The sequence below is a fragment of the Bos indicus genome, chromosome 2 (assembly GCF_029378745.1).
Source record: "Bos indicus isolate NIAB-ARS_2022 breed Sahiwal x Tharparkar chromosome 2, NIAB-ARS_B.indTharparkar_mat_pri_1.0, whole genome shotgun sequence".
Classification (NCBI taxonomy): domain Eukaryota; kingdom Metazoa; phylum Chordata; class Mammalia; order Artiodactyla; family Bovidae; genus Bos; species Bos indicus.
This window is the reverse complement of record NC_091761.1, coordinates 28,543,252-28,557,227: the sequence shown is the minus strand read 5'-3', so window position 1 is coordinate 28,557,227 and position 13,976 is coordinate 28,543,252. Positions and strand designations below refer to the sequence as shown.

The 13,976-nt window shown below is 36.3% G+C and overlaps 1 protein-coding gene across 3 annotated transcripts in view; it reads left to right on the top strand.

Annotated features, from left to right (window-relative positions):
- The window catches only part of B3GALT1 (beta-1,3-galactosyltransferase 1), a 619,500-nt gene that overhangs the window by 340,587 nt on the left and 264,937 nt on the right, over positions 1 to 13,976 (top strand). The window lies entirely within an intron of this gene.

The window sequence follows — 13,976 nt, the reverse complement described above, 5'->3', positions numbered from 1 at the left end:
TTTTTTAACAAATGAGAAGAATGAGGCTCAGAGAATTGCTCAAAGTGAGCCAAACAGCAAGTGGAATTAGGGTTCCTCAGCTCCCAGGTCTCAATTTAACCGAAGTTGCCTCTGCATTTGCTTTGGATACTGGTTCTTAGCTGAAAAATACTCAATTCTTTCTGATTGAGAAATTACTATAATAATTTTTTATTTCTTTTTTTTAATTGGAGGCAAATTACTATAATAATATTTTTTGATGAACAGACTTCATGCTTTTTCATTATGATTTGTGTGACTTTTAGGGTCTAGAGTATAAGTCATCCATAAGTAGAAATAGAATAATCAAAGAAGTAAAAAATAATGAGATGCCACTTTATGAAAAAAACAAAATCAAAAACAGGCAGATCACATTTCTGCTTTTGGTTTTCAATGATATTATCAAAATCTTCATCTGTACAACAAATTTAAGAGTCCATTACAAGTTTTGTTATATATTAGTCTTCATATTGCATAGGTGACCAAAGATGGGCAGTTTTTCCTGATGGATGTGTTGGATAAAGCTGTGATTTTTGTGGGTGTTTTTTCCCACATGGCATAAGAATATCCCCAAATTAAATATTTTTGTTACATGACACCAAACTATATTTCAGTTTGTATTAGAACATTTCATTTTACATAAAACTTAAACAAAGTCAGATCATATTCTTTATCACAATGTACCCTGCTTCACTGTTAAAATTATTATTGCTACACAAAATTGATAGTAATTCTCATGCACTATAACTGCACACGTGTTTTTTGTTTTGTTTTTTTTTCCATTTCTGACAGGTTACTCCTGTGGAAAAGTTAGTTGTATTCAGGATATTAAATACTTGGTTTTTGATCATTAATTATAGATATGGAAAAGACAGCAATAGGCAAAAATGGAGCATTTATCTCACTTGTATCTGTATATAGCAGAAATGTGTCTCCATGATGTATGTCCTTGTAAGCATCTGATGTTGTAAGGTACCAATCTAGTTTTGTGTTACTTGATGCATTATTTATTTCTTTTCTGTTTGGAGAGAGCCAGATGAGGATAATAAGAATTCTTAAGAAAAATTCTACAAGTATGATCAGAGTGAAATGATCTGCAAAACCAAAGTAGGATGAAGTATTGCAAAACCCTGAGAAACAGTCACGATGTGGCAACATCTCAGAATCAATCACCCCTTTTTTATGAGTCCAAGGCCACTGTGATACTGAGAGCGACCAGTGCTGTAAAGTATTATGGTTTCATAGCTTTTGTAGCCTTTCCCAATGTTTAACCCCTATTTTTGTGGCAACTTTATTGAGATATAATTCACAAATCAGATAATTCACCATTTTAAGGTGTACAGTTCAATGGTTTATAATAGTTGCAGAGTGGTACAATAATCACCACAATTTTCAATCCTTTTCATCACCTGAAAAATACACCTATACTTTTTCATTATTATACCCTCTTTCTCCAATTTTCCCATACCTAAACCACCACTACTCTACTTTTTATCTCTGGAGATTTGCCTATTTGGGGCATTTCATATCAATGGAATCATATAATACATGGTCTTTTGTGAGTTACTTATTTTGCTTAGCATAACTTTTTCAAGGGGATTCATATAAGCGTGTATCAGTGTTTTATTCCTTTTTTTAGACAATGTTCTATTTTATGGCCATACCACATTTTGTTTATCTAATCAATTGTTCATCCATTCAAAAGGTGTTATTTCCAACTTTTGCCTTTTATAAGTAACACTGCTATGAACACTCATGTACAAATTTCTACATGAAATTATATTTCCATTTCTATTGAGTTTAGATAGATAGATGGTGGTGGTGGTTTAGTGGCTAAGTCATGTCCAACTCTTGCAACTCCGTGGACTATAGCCCGCCAGGCTCCTCTGTCCATGGGATTCTCGGGGCAAGAATACTGGATTGGGTTGCCATTTCCTTCTCCAAGATAGATAGATATATTGGAAGAATTTAGTAACTTAAAGTAACATTTATTTTCTTATCTAACTAGATTATCTTACTGTCAGATTATGTTGTTTTGACCTCTGTGGAGGAAAACTAGATCCTTTATGGTTAATGCTTAAGTTATAGAGATTAGTTAACGCTTTATCTCAATTCTATATAGGACAATTTGAATTCAGGTGTTTTAAAAATCTGTTCTGTTAGTCACATTGACTGTAACATGATACTGATGTAATATTCCCCAATATTTCCATTACTCAGTTTTATACTTCTCATAAACCAGTATTACTGAAATAGCTTCCAGGCTTAGAACTACAGGTTTTGATTTTTTGACTACATTTTGTGTACAGGTACTGTGCTGATTGCTCTATGTGCATTTCTGGAATTCTTAAATGAACTATGTGAGATAAATATTATTATTCCGGTATTACATTTGAGAAAATGTACAGTATTACATTTGAGGAAACTTGAGACTCAAAGAAATTAAGTGACTTACCCAAGGCCTTCAGTTAAGCAAGTGATAGAAATATATTAGAAGCCAAAAGCCATCCATCCAGCCCAGAAGCCTGGGTTCTTCTCACATAACAGGCTGTCCATATTGAGAAGTCTTTGACCAACAATACCAAATAAAATAATTTTATTGCAGCTCTTATAAAGTTGTTTCAACTATTCACTTCAACATAGATACCCACAGTAAACAGCATGAAAAATGAGTAAAATCTCAAATATCTGCCAATATTTAATATATTATACATTAACATATTATATATATTATACATTAAACTTAATATATTATACATTAAACAATATTGAAGAGTAGTTTCAAAATTTTTTTATCATGATACAGAATTAGAAACATGTCTCATATCAAAACCCAGTTATCACTTATATATAAAATTTCAAGCATGAATTCATATTCTTCACAGGTTTCAGGACCCATAGGTCTCCAAGCACAATTTTAAAAACACTGGCATAGATTATCTGGAATGAGGCAGACTAATTTTTATCAGAGACTAATCTGACAGTTACTCCTCTTTCTTGAAAATAGCCAGGAACTATGAAAATCCTTCCCATTCCCATAGGGCCATGAAGCAGCCAAGCATAAGATGGCAGGTCGACTGGAGACACAGTAGTTTATAGAGGCTGCAGCTTGCATAAATGAGTGCCCAGCAAAGAGAAGAGAGAGACAGAGGACCATAGTACCCAAATGGAGAATTTCAGAGTAATCAACAGCACATCATTAGCAACTTCTAAAGCATACTGAAGGAAAGAAAGTCACTTTAGAAATATGGCCAAGACTTTCTTTTCAAACAAGTGCAAATTTAAAATCAAAGAACTATAAAATAATATGTAGTTTATGGTAAACTACTGCAAACTTAAAGAATTGCTGGATAATCTGCAATTTATGGGATAGGCCTTGCTATTAGGAAATGACTTTCAACTATATATATCAGTTTAGGGTCACAACAAGCAGAAATGATCAATGATCAAGGATAAAAGTATCATACTGATACTAATCTGTTGAGAAATATTTCTACTGGGTATTTTTTAAAGATGTCCATAAATTTTATGGAGAATATTACTTTAACCATATATATGTTACCTATAGTTAGTTATAGACTCAATTATTTTTGACTCTTCACTGTAATTCTCAGCCCATAGTTGCCATAGTTGCCTTTACAATTTTTTTTTTTAAATCAATATATTTTCAGGGATGACTCTTTGGTTGGGTTGGTCCCAAATAATGGTTGTCACAAAGTAGGCAGATAAGGTAAGCAGCATCTCAGATATAATATTCCTTTAGCAAGAATTATTCTTGTTTGGCTACGCTTCACATCCATGGGAGGAAAGTCACCACATTATTAATGTTATTAATTATATTATAATTAGTATAATACTTTACATTGTTATAGTAATATTATATTAATTATAGTAATTATTATTATACCAATAATTAGCACAGTCATATAAAATGGTACTATTGCTAGATCTCCTCTTTGGAAAGCTTCCTCAACTTTCCACTTGACAGTAAATAGGGATTACATATAAGCTGTAGTTTTCAGGGCATGTGTCATCAAGACTTTAATAAAGAAATATTTACATAATCAACCTATTAAGATAACCAATTCTAGTTCTTCTTTAGCATTGGAAAGATGTAATCTTTCATGTGATTTCTGAACTTTACTTACCTACACTCACAACTTTATATGTCTCAAAATTTAAGCCACAGAAGAATTTAGCAGAAGGATCAGCCCTCAAGAGATGGAAGACCCAGATAACTACTAGCTCTGTCTTAATAGTCATGGATTAGGTTTCCTCTTAGTGAAAGTAATAATATTAGGAAAGTCAGAAATCACTTTGGAATCTCAATTTTCTTACAGGTAGAAAAGGGAAAACCTTATTATTACTGGCCTCGATGAGCACAGGGTTGTTGTAGGAACTGAATGCGATAAAAGGTATGCAAATTCTTTATAAATTGAACTGCACTAATGTAAAAATAAAAGGAACTTCATTGGGCAGCCACTTTCTTCATACCTCTGATCCTCACAAGCGAGTTATCAAAATATGTCTACCCATGATACTAATGAATTATTAGGACTGCTTTCTTTGCCTCCTTCTTGACATCTATATTTGCATCCAGTTGCCTCTAAAGGTGATTCTTACCTCCTTAGTTTTCTCAGGTTGAATCCCCTTTCTTTGCAGTTTAAATTGTCTTCACTGAGAATGTGCTCTGGTGAAATGCAAAGACTGCACCGTGTCATCATGTAGATCCAGACAGCTGAGAAACAGCTGAGGAATAAATATGAAAAACATTTCTTCAAACTGAAGACTTAAGAAAAGAATTTTTTTCAAACTCATGTAGAACAAAAACTGCTACAATTTTGAATGATTTAACATTTCTATGGCTTAATTGAGTTATCTCAATTAAAAACACAGTGAGAAAATTTCAATAGAAAAATTGCCAGAGAAGAAATAATTAAAATAATTACTATGTTTAAGAGGAAATTTCCTAAATTGAGAATATTGTTCATGCAAAAAATCTGAAATCATATAATATACAGTAATCATTTTCTTCACATTACAAATACACAGCAGCTGCTCTGTTCCTAAATTGGTTGTGTATGGCCTCTTTGGTGAAGAAATGGTAGCTCCCCAAAGCAGAACAACTTGAATGTACTGATGCCAAGCATGCCGTGGTAATTAATTGCTTAGCAGTTCCCATGTTATTATATTTGATTACAAACTCCACCAGGGCTGACAAGAATTTGCTCCTCTGGAAGTAGGAACTTTCAAAGGATTCAGGAGCTTGGCTTTATATCAAAAACAAAGAGTGTGATTGGTTACTGAATATACAGTTATATATTTTTATATTGTCACCTCTATTAGGAAATTTACCTAGAAACACATAACCATTTTCTTTTGTAAATTACTATAATTTTCTTTCATTTGTGCCCTAAGGAAAAAAGGTACTTTGCATTTATATACCTGCAATTAAGATAATATCGTATCTGTTACCACAGTGGGCATGGCAACAATGATTCCCAGTGGGGCCAAGACTGAAAATCTAAAAGTGATGTTCATTAGATTTAATAGATTCTAGGGATACAGCTAATCAAGGTCAAGGATGGGTGGGAGAGAGAGACAGCATGGGGAGAAGTTTTAAAAAATACCATAAGGAAGACATAGGAAGCCTACCAAGAAAATGAGGGCAGATAAATAAGTTTGGTGCTAGGTCTATGATGGCCACCAAAATAAATGGGACAAGGCGCAGGGAGGCAAAAGGAGAGTATAAATCTGCAAAGGCTGTAAGCAAAGAAGAACAAGTGAGTCTAAGAACTGTACCCTTTACAGAGACCATGAGACCTGATTTTGGGGCAAACATTCCTTGGTCCTACAATTTATAGTCATATAAGAACTCACAGGTATGTGATATAATGAACAGATATGCAGTACAGTAAAGATTGCAATCTAGAATTGGATTTAGAAAAGGCAGAGCATTCAGAGATCAAATTACCAGCATCTGTTGGCTCATATAAAAAGCAAGGGAATTCCAGAAAAAACATCTATTTCTGCTTCACTGATTACACTAAAGCCTTTGACTGTGTGGATGCAACAAACTGTGAAAAATTCTTCAAGAGATGGGATTACCAGACCACCTTACCTGCCTCCTGAAAAATCTGTATGCGGGTCAAGAAGCAACAGTTAGAACCAGACATGGAACAACAGACTGGTTCCAAGTTGGGAAAGGAGTACGTCAAGGCTGTATATTGTCACCCTGCTTATTTAATTTATATGCAGAGTTAATCATGCAAAATTTCAGGCTGGATGAAGCACAAATTGAAATGAAGACTGCAGAGAGAAATATCAATAATCTCAGATATGCAGATGACACCACCCTTATGGCAGAAAGAAAAGAGCTAAAGAGCATCTTGATGACAGTGAAAGAGGAGAGTGAAAAAGCTGGCTTAAAACTCAACATTCAAGAAACATTCAAAAAAGATCATGGCCTCTGGTCCCATCACTTCATGGCAAATAGATGGGTAAACAATGGAAACAGTGACAGACTTTATTTTCTTGGGCTCCAGAATTGCTGCAGATGGTGACTGCAGCCATGAAATTAAAAGACGCTTGCTCCTTGGAAGAAAAGCTATGACAAACCTAGACAGTGTATTAAAAATCAGAGACATTACTTTGCTGACAAAGATCCGTCTAGTTAAAGCTATCATTTTTCCAGTAGTCATGTATGGATGTGGGAATTGGACTGTAAAGAAGACTGAGTGCTGAAGAATTGATGCTTTGAACGGTGGTATTGGAGAAGACTCTTGAGAGTTCCTTGGACTGCAAGATCAAACCAGTCAATCCTAAAGGAAGTCAACCCTGAATACTCATTGAAAGGGCTGATGCAGAAGTTCCAATACTTTGGCCACCTGATGCAAAGAGCCAACTCATTAGAAAAGACCCTATTGCTGGGAAAGACTGAAGGCAGGAGGAGAAGGGGATGACAGAGGACAAGATGGCTGGATGACATCGCTCACTCAATGGACATGAGTTTGAGCAAGCTCCGGGAGATGGTGAAGGACAGGGAAGCCTGGTGTGCTGCAGTCCATGGGGTCACAAAGAGTCGTACATGACTGAGTGACTAAACAACAAGAACAAGATTGCAATGGAAAGAAAGCACTAGTTCTCTTAAAGAACTTTCTTTTCTTTTTTTTTCTTCTTTTTTTTTGGTCAAGTCCCCTATTTATGACTTCCCCAATATTTTGGTAGTGAGCTGCGGTATACGATACATTGACCCTAAGGTCTCTAAGTAGAGCACAGAAGCTCCAGTGTATGCTATTTTCAGTCATCATTGGAGAAAAATAATAATTGCTCCAATTTTTGCTCCTGTTTTGGCTATTACTGTGTAAGAAACTACCCCAAACTTAAAGGCTCCATTTAAAACTTTGTGACTTGGGAAAACAAAACTGTTATCTCTCGTATTGACTAAGCATATGTGAGTGGGTGATTCTCCTTTAGTGTTTAGGGTTGATTAGGGCTGCAGTTCTCTGGAAGTTTGAGTGACCTGGAGTATCCAAATGGCTCACTTACATGGTTGGTGCTGGAGATGTGGCTGTCAAACCAAGTTCTTTGCGTTTCCCCCTCATGGCTTTTGTATGTGGCTTGGCTTGCGTGGCTCAGTGGTTGGGCTCAAAGAAGTTGAATTTCCAGCATGTGCGTGAAAGCTGCATATCTCTTAAGGCCCAGCCTTGGAGATTATACCACAGCATTGCTGCTGCATTCTTCTCACCTGGGCAAGTCTCAGGAGAGGCCCAGATTCCAGGTGGGGAGAAGTAGACTCCACTGTTGGATGGGAGGTGTGGCAAAGAATGTGCTACCATCTTTATTTCACTCCAACTACCTACTATGTGCCAAGTACTCTGGTAAGTGCTTTGTCCACTGTACATTATATAAACCTCAGAACCATAGAGCCGGTTAAACATCATTATCCTCAGTTTGTCATTTAGGAAATTTGGAGATCAGAGATATTCAATTATAGAGTTAATAAATGAGTGAAGTGGGATCTGGATGCGAGTGCCTTTGTCTCCACAGCCCCAGTAAGCCATAGAGAAAGAGGACAGGAGTGACAACTGCTTGTGTATTTGTTAAGTCAGTTGTATGGCTCTATTAGTGGATCCTGAATTGCTGGTTGAGTCCCCTTCCCCACTCCCTTTAAGATTATGAAGTTTTACTGTTTTTTTAAGCCTATAAGACTAAATTGTCTAGAAATTTCCAAGATACGATCTTCTATACTAATTCACTTTGCTTCTTCTGAAAGTGAAAGTGTTGTGACTCAGTTGTATCTGTCTCTTTGCAACGTCATGGACTAGCCCACCAGGCTCCTCTGTCCATTTAATTCTCCAGGCAAGAATACTGGAGTGAGTGGCCGTTTCCTCCTCTAGGGGATCTTCCTGACCCAGGGATTGAACTCAGGCCTTCTGCATTGCAAGCAGATTCTTTACCATCTGAGTCACCAGGGATTCTTCCAAATAAATGAGTGTGTTGAGTTCTCACCACGCAGAAAATTACAAAGAGAAATTAGGGCAAATCTCATGCCTCTAAGTTTTTCAATCAAGTGCAGTTGTGGTCTGATCAAGTGTACTTAATGATAGAAACCTGCGGGGCATGTGCCTAGTTGAATTGAAAAAATCTACTATTATAACTAATTTAAATCCAAACTAACTGTACTGTAAAATATGCATAGATATCTAACACTTTAAACCTGTACAAATTATTCTCTTAAACACACTCATTACAAGTTTCCTTTATATATTTCAGAATCCTTTTTAAGGCCATAAAAACTGTGTGAAAAATGGAGCCTTCAATCAAAAGTAGTTTTGTCTATGTAAACAGTTGGTTGGTTGGATTTCTTTTCTGCTTCAGTTTCCTTTTCCACCAAATAGATCAATTATGCGACTATGGCTTATGAAAAAGAGACAGAGAAAAGTTGAAACTGTTTAAAGTTTTGAAACTCATTTGTGAGGAAAGATTAAAAGACTGGTGTGATGTAGTTTAGCCTTGAGAAGAAAAGACTGGGAAAAAGTAGGCTCAGTGATGAGAACTTGTGCACTCTATTTAAAGTAAGACAGATGTGAATGTGCTGAAATTACAGTGGGGTGGTGAGACTTCTTTACAGGTAAATTTCACCAGGAACAGTATTGTAAATTCCTGGCTTAGATTTTGAAATAAGGATGTAGACTGTTAGCACTGCTGCTGCTGCTGCTAAGTCACTTCAGTCGTGTCCGACTCTGTGCGACCCCATAGACAGCAGCCCACCAGGCTCCTCCATCCATGGGATTTTCCAGGCAAGAGTACTGGAGTGGGTTAGCACTAGCACCTTTAAAGACAATAAAGGTTCTCTTATAATCTCTAGCATTGAGGGAACAGGTTCTGCATGAACACATGGAGACAGAGGAATTTTCTTGCAAAAGGCACTGTGGATTATGATTTTATGAAATGCTTGAGTGTGTATCCTCAGGCTAATGATTGGGAATAAGAAGCCCAACAAAATTAACTAGCTTCCTCAAAGTCATTGGCTGTATCAATGATAACAAAACATTATTAGATGTTTTCTTCCTTCTCTCTTCAGTTGGTAGATTCTACCCTGTGTAGAATGATAGAAGGGAAAAAAAAATGAAAGAAGGAAGGAAAAAAGAAGAGAAAATCAGAATGATCTAACTGCATTAAATGTAGTCACTTCTTGGTGTTTAGTCGCTAATTCATGTCCGACTCTTCTGTGACCTCAATCAAGGACTGTAGCCCACCAGGCTCCTCTGTCCATAGGATTTTCCAGGCAGGAGTAATGGAGTGGGTTGCCATTTCATTTACATCCTCAGAAATTTGGTGGTATAATTTTCCTGTTTTTGCTCACTAATAGTCCATTGTGGATATTCAGCAAGCATCAGGGTTTGGAGGCCTCTCCTGTTTCAAGCAGAGCGAATGGAGAGAGTACATACAGATTTGTGGAGCAGGTTGTTATGGGTCATGTTTGTATGAGTCGTTTGTCCAAACTCAGTCATATGACCCTATCTTACTGAGAGTGAGGTTAGTACATGTAAGCTTAGCTGTGTGCCCAGGACTTTTGTATGTGTGTCCAGACAAGCGAACAAGTAACAAAGCCAATAACAGACCCAGAAGACTTTCTATCAGAAAGTTTGTTACTGTTTGTTACTGTTATTGGCTTTGTTACTTTGTTACTTGTTCTACCAGCGTTCTTCTTAAGCATGAACTTTGAAACTGCCAATTAATACTAGAATGCTCTAGTGCTTCAAGCACAAAATAAATATTTTTATATTTAAAACTATAATTTAGGAACAAAATGTTGAATTTTTTAGTGTGGACTTCTAATATAATTTCACTTGAAAAATCAAACTTGCTATGAATTCCGTTAGAAATTCTTAGGGCTGAGCAGTGAAATAGTGTAACTTTTAGCAAGTGCCAACCATTTCCATGTGAATGGAGCCTTTATTAAACATATTTTAACACTCCTGTGGGTTAATAATGTGTTAGCAGAAAAAGACATGTTGAGCTTAGTGCAGTTATCCTTCCATCCCAATTATACTGTGACATTAAATCTTGTGACATTTAATAAGAAAAGCCATTTCACCCATGGCTACTTCTAGTGCAGACGATTTATGCAACAGTGTTCCCATAGACAAAATTATGAAAAGAAGGCATTCCAACATGCTGATATGTCTAACTGCCCATGTAAATTAAATAAGGTGTAGCAAAATATATAAATTTTTAATATTATGATTACCTGGTACCTGAGACAAAAAAAGAAATTAACGACCATGGCTTGTAAATTAATAAAATTAAACAAATATAAATGGATAACTCATAGGAGAAGTTGCTTCATTAATAGGGATCCAGGAAGTTATTTTTCCCCATGGGAGGCATTTAAAGCTTTTTTCATAATGTATATCCGTCTGGTCTATAGCATAGCTTAATATTTGTTGAGATTTAAATTAATTTGTCTTTAGAGTTATAAGATGCCTTGATTACCTTAGAGAGTTGAAATTCTTATATCTGAGGTTGAATTCTTCATCTTTTAAATTAAGGTCTGAATTTTACTATTATGTATATGTGCTTAATCTGCCAGTGATTCTATAACCTATCCCTTTCCAAAGTGGTTGTATGTATAACACTCATCCTGAATTTACTGACTTCTACAATTAAACCATTCATTTGTTATTAAGTGATAAGAAAAAGTATAAGATGTGATGCTTAAATATTTGTTAAGGTACATGTTCACTTCTGTTTCTCATCTTTACCCTGTTGACATGATGGCAAATATGTGATAGAAAACAAATCATCAAATCAGACATTTAAAGGGCCACATTAGACCTCAAATGATCAGAATGAATTTTTAATTAATTTTAAGTAAAATTTCTAGTTGCTTCCATTTTAAATCTGAATCAGAGTTTTCAAGAGAAAATGTTAGAGTCATGTAGAGTCATATTTTTGGTAAGCTGAGAGGTCTGGGGAGAAAAAGCTTTTTCCTCTGTCCTCTTATGTTCTATGACTGGGCCTGGGAATTAAACTGACAAAAGAGAGACAAACAGACAAAAACGTACAGATTTTACTTAATGTTAATATTATTTTATGTACACAGAATCCTTCATATGTAAGAAATAAATAAGCAGGTAGGCTTGAGAACTTATATACCATTTTAATAAAGAATGATAAGTTATGGAGATGTGACAAAGTGAAGGAAAAGGGGAGTAAATTGTGGAAAAGCAACCAGGAAATATATGAGGGAAACTAATGGAAAATAAGGATTATTTTAGTAGGTTTATCTGTACAGATTCATCTTAGGGTCAGCTCTCTGTCCCCAGTGAAAAGAATCTTCTCCTCTTCCTGTAGAGAGAGGGCATCTTTCTCATGGGAAATGTGTGCCCTACTTATTGATATAAAGGGGGAGGTCAGGGAGCCCTTCCTGAATCTCAGTCTCCTTGAGCTCAAAATAATCATATGAAAAAGTATTTGGGGATGGCAAATTTGGGGATTTTCTGATCGCCTTCAGAGTTTTGTATTATTTATTTAGTTAGCATTTGTAATGTAATTATATACACATATAAGTAGATAAATAGGAAAGATAACTAGCTAAATGAAGGCTTATCTTAATCAAATGGTCTAAAAATGACTATCGTTGAATTTCAGGCCCTTAAGAATTTTAGATAGTGCTCAGATCCATAGCTTCCCCAAGGAACAGGGCAGCTGGCTTCCCCAGTGGCTCAGCTGGGAAAGAATCTGCCTACCAATTCAGGTGACACAAGAGATCTGGGTTCCACCCCTAGGTCAGGAGGATTCCCTGGAGGAGGAAATGGCAACCCACTCGAGTATTCTTGCCTGGAAGATTCCATGGACAGAGGAGCCTGGCTGAGCTACAGTCTATGAAGTGGCAAAGAGTCGGACACGACTGAGCACACATGTGTGCAGATCCGTAGATGAGAAATGGCAGAATATTAGAATTGAAATAACCCTGATAGAATGTTAACCATTCTGAAGACAGCCCCTATCTATGATAGAAGTAGATTTAAAGGATAATGATCTTGAGATTAATAACTGCCTCCTAATATCATTATCCCAGAATCACTCCCTCACATTAATATAAGTGACACATATCCTCTAGATGAATTCAGTCATATCTGGCAGGTGAATGACCCTCATTGACTTAGTGATGGGACTGAGTTCTAAGAATCCTAGAGTAATCTATGGTTAGAGAACAAATATTATTGCCCATTCCCATCCTAAATGTGCTTATTGAAAACAGGACCCATGACTTACTATACTATATTTATAACCTCATGACTACTGTCTGTGTGATTATTTTGATACAACCAGTTATTGTGTAAATATTTTTGGAAATTTATATCCAAGCTAAATAGCTGTGCAGACATAGAAACCAGTAAGAATCTATTTTCATCTGTGTTTTCATGACATAAAGGGAAACTGAAGAAATAAAAACTTAGCTCCCACTGGCAACAGTCTTTATCAATGTGACAGCTTTTATTGGTCTAATTGGAAGTATATAGGGTGAAGTGTGGCAGGCAGTTTGGATCCTTTGGACTATCGATAACAGACCAATCCAAGCAGATTGTAGCAATAAGAAAGCAGAGCATAAAATAGGATGGGTATAACAACTCAGTAATATTTTCACATTCTAGAGTTTGTATCTCTCTCCTCTCCATCAAGAATGTCTTCATCTTGAAGCTGATTTCTCTTGGATTTAGAATGACTTTCAGTGGCTGCTACATACTCCCTTGTTCAAGTCAAGAAGGCAAAAGAGAGATTAACTTGAACTGTTCTTTAGTAAGAGTCAGAGAGGATTTTCTCAGAGGTCACAAGCTTGTGCGTTGTCTGTTTTTGTATCACATGCTTTTCTTTTACTTACTACTTTCCAGGGGGATAGAATGCCCAAAGGCCAATCACAATAATGTTAATCTCCCCAATTGCACTTCTTCTTCTCTTGTAGGAAAGGAATGGAATGGATGTTGAGTGACCAGTCACAATGTTTACAATAATGGGATAAATGAGGAGAGAGATGATAGAGAAATAGATGCGGAATGAAGGCACTGGAGGTCCAGTAGGACCACTCTTTTGCCAGAAATAGAGACAATACAAGCCAAACAAAACAGTGAAGATAAAAGAGGAGAAATGACAAATCAAAAATGTTGCTGTTTAGTCTCTAAGTTGTGTCTGACTCTTCTACAACCCCATGGACTGTAACCCACCAGGCTCCTCTGTCCTTGGGATTTCCCAAGCAAGAATACTAGAGTGGGTTGCCATTTCCTTCTCTAGGGGATCTTCCTGGCCCAAAGAGAGAACCTGTGTCTCCTGCATTGGCAGGCAGGTTCTTTACCACTGAGCCACCAGAGAAGCTCAAATCAAAAATCAGTAAGAACTGTTTCATTTGAAAGAAAAAATGGAGTGCTAGACTTTTTCCAAAAATTTATGAT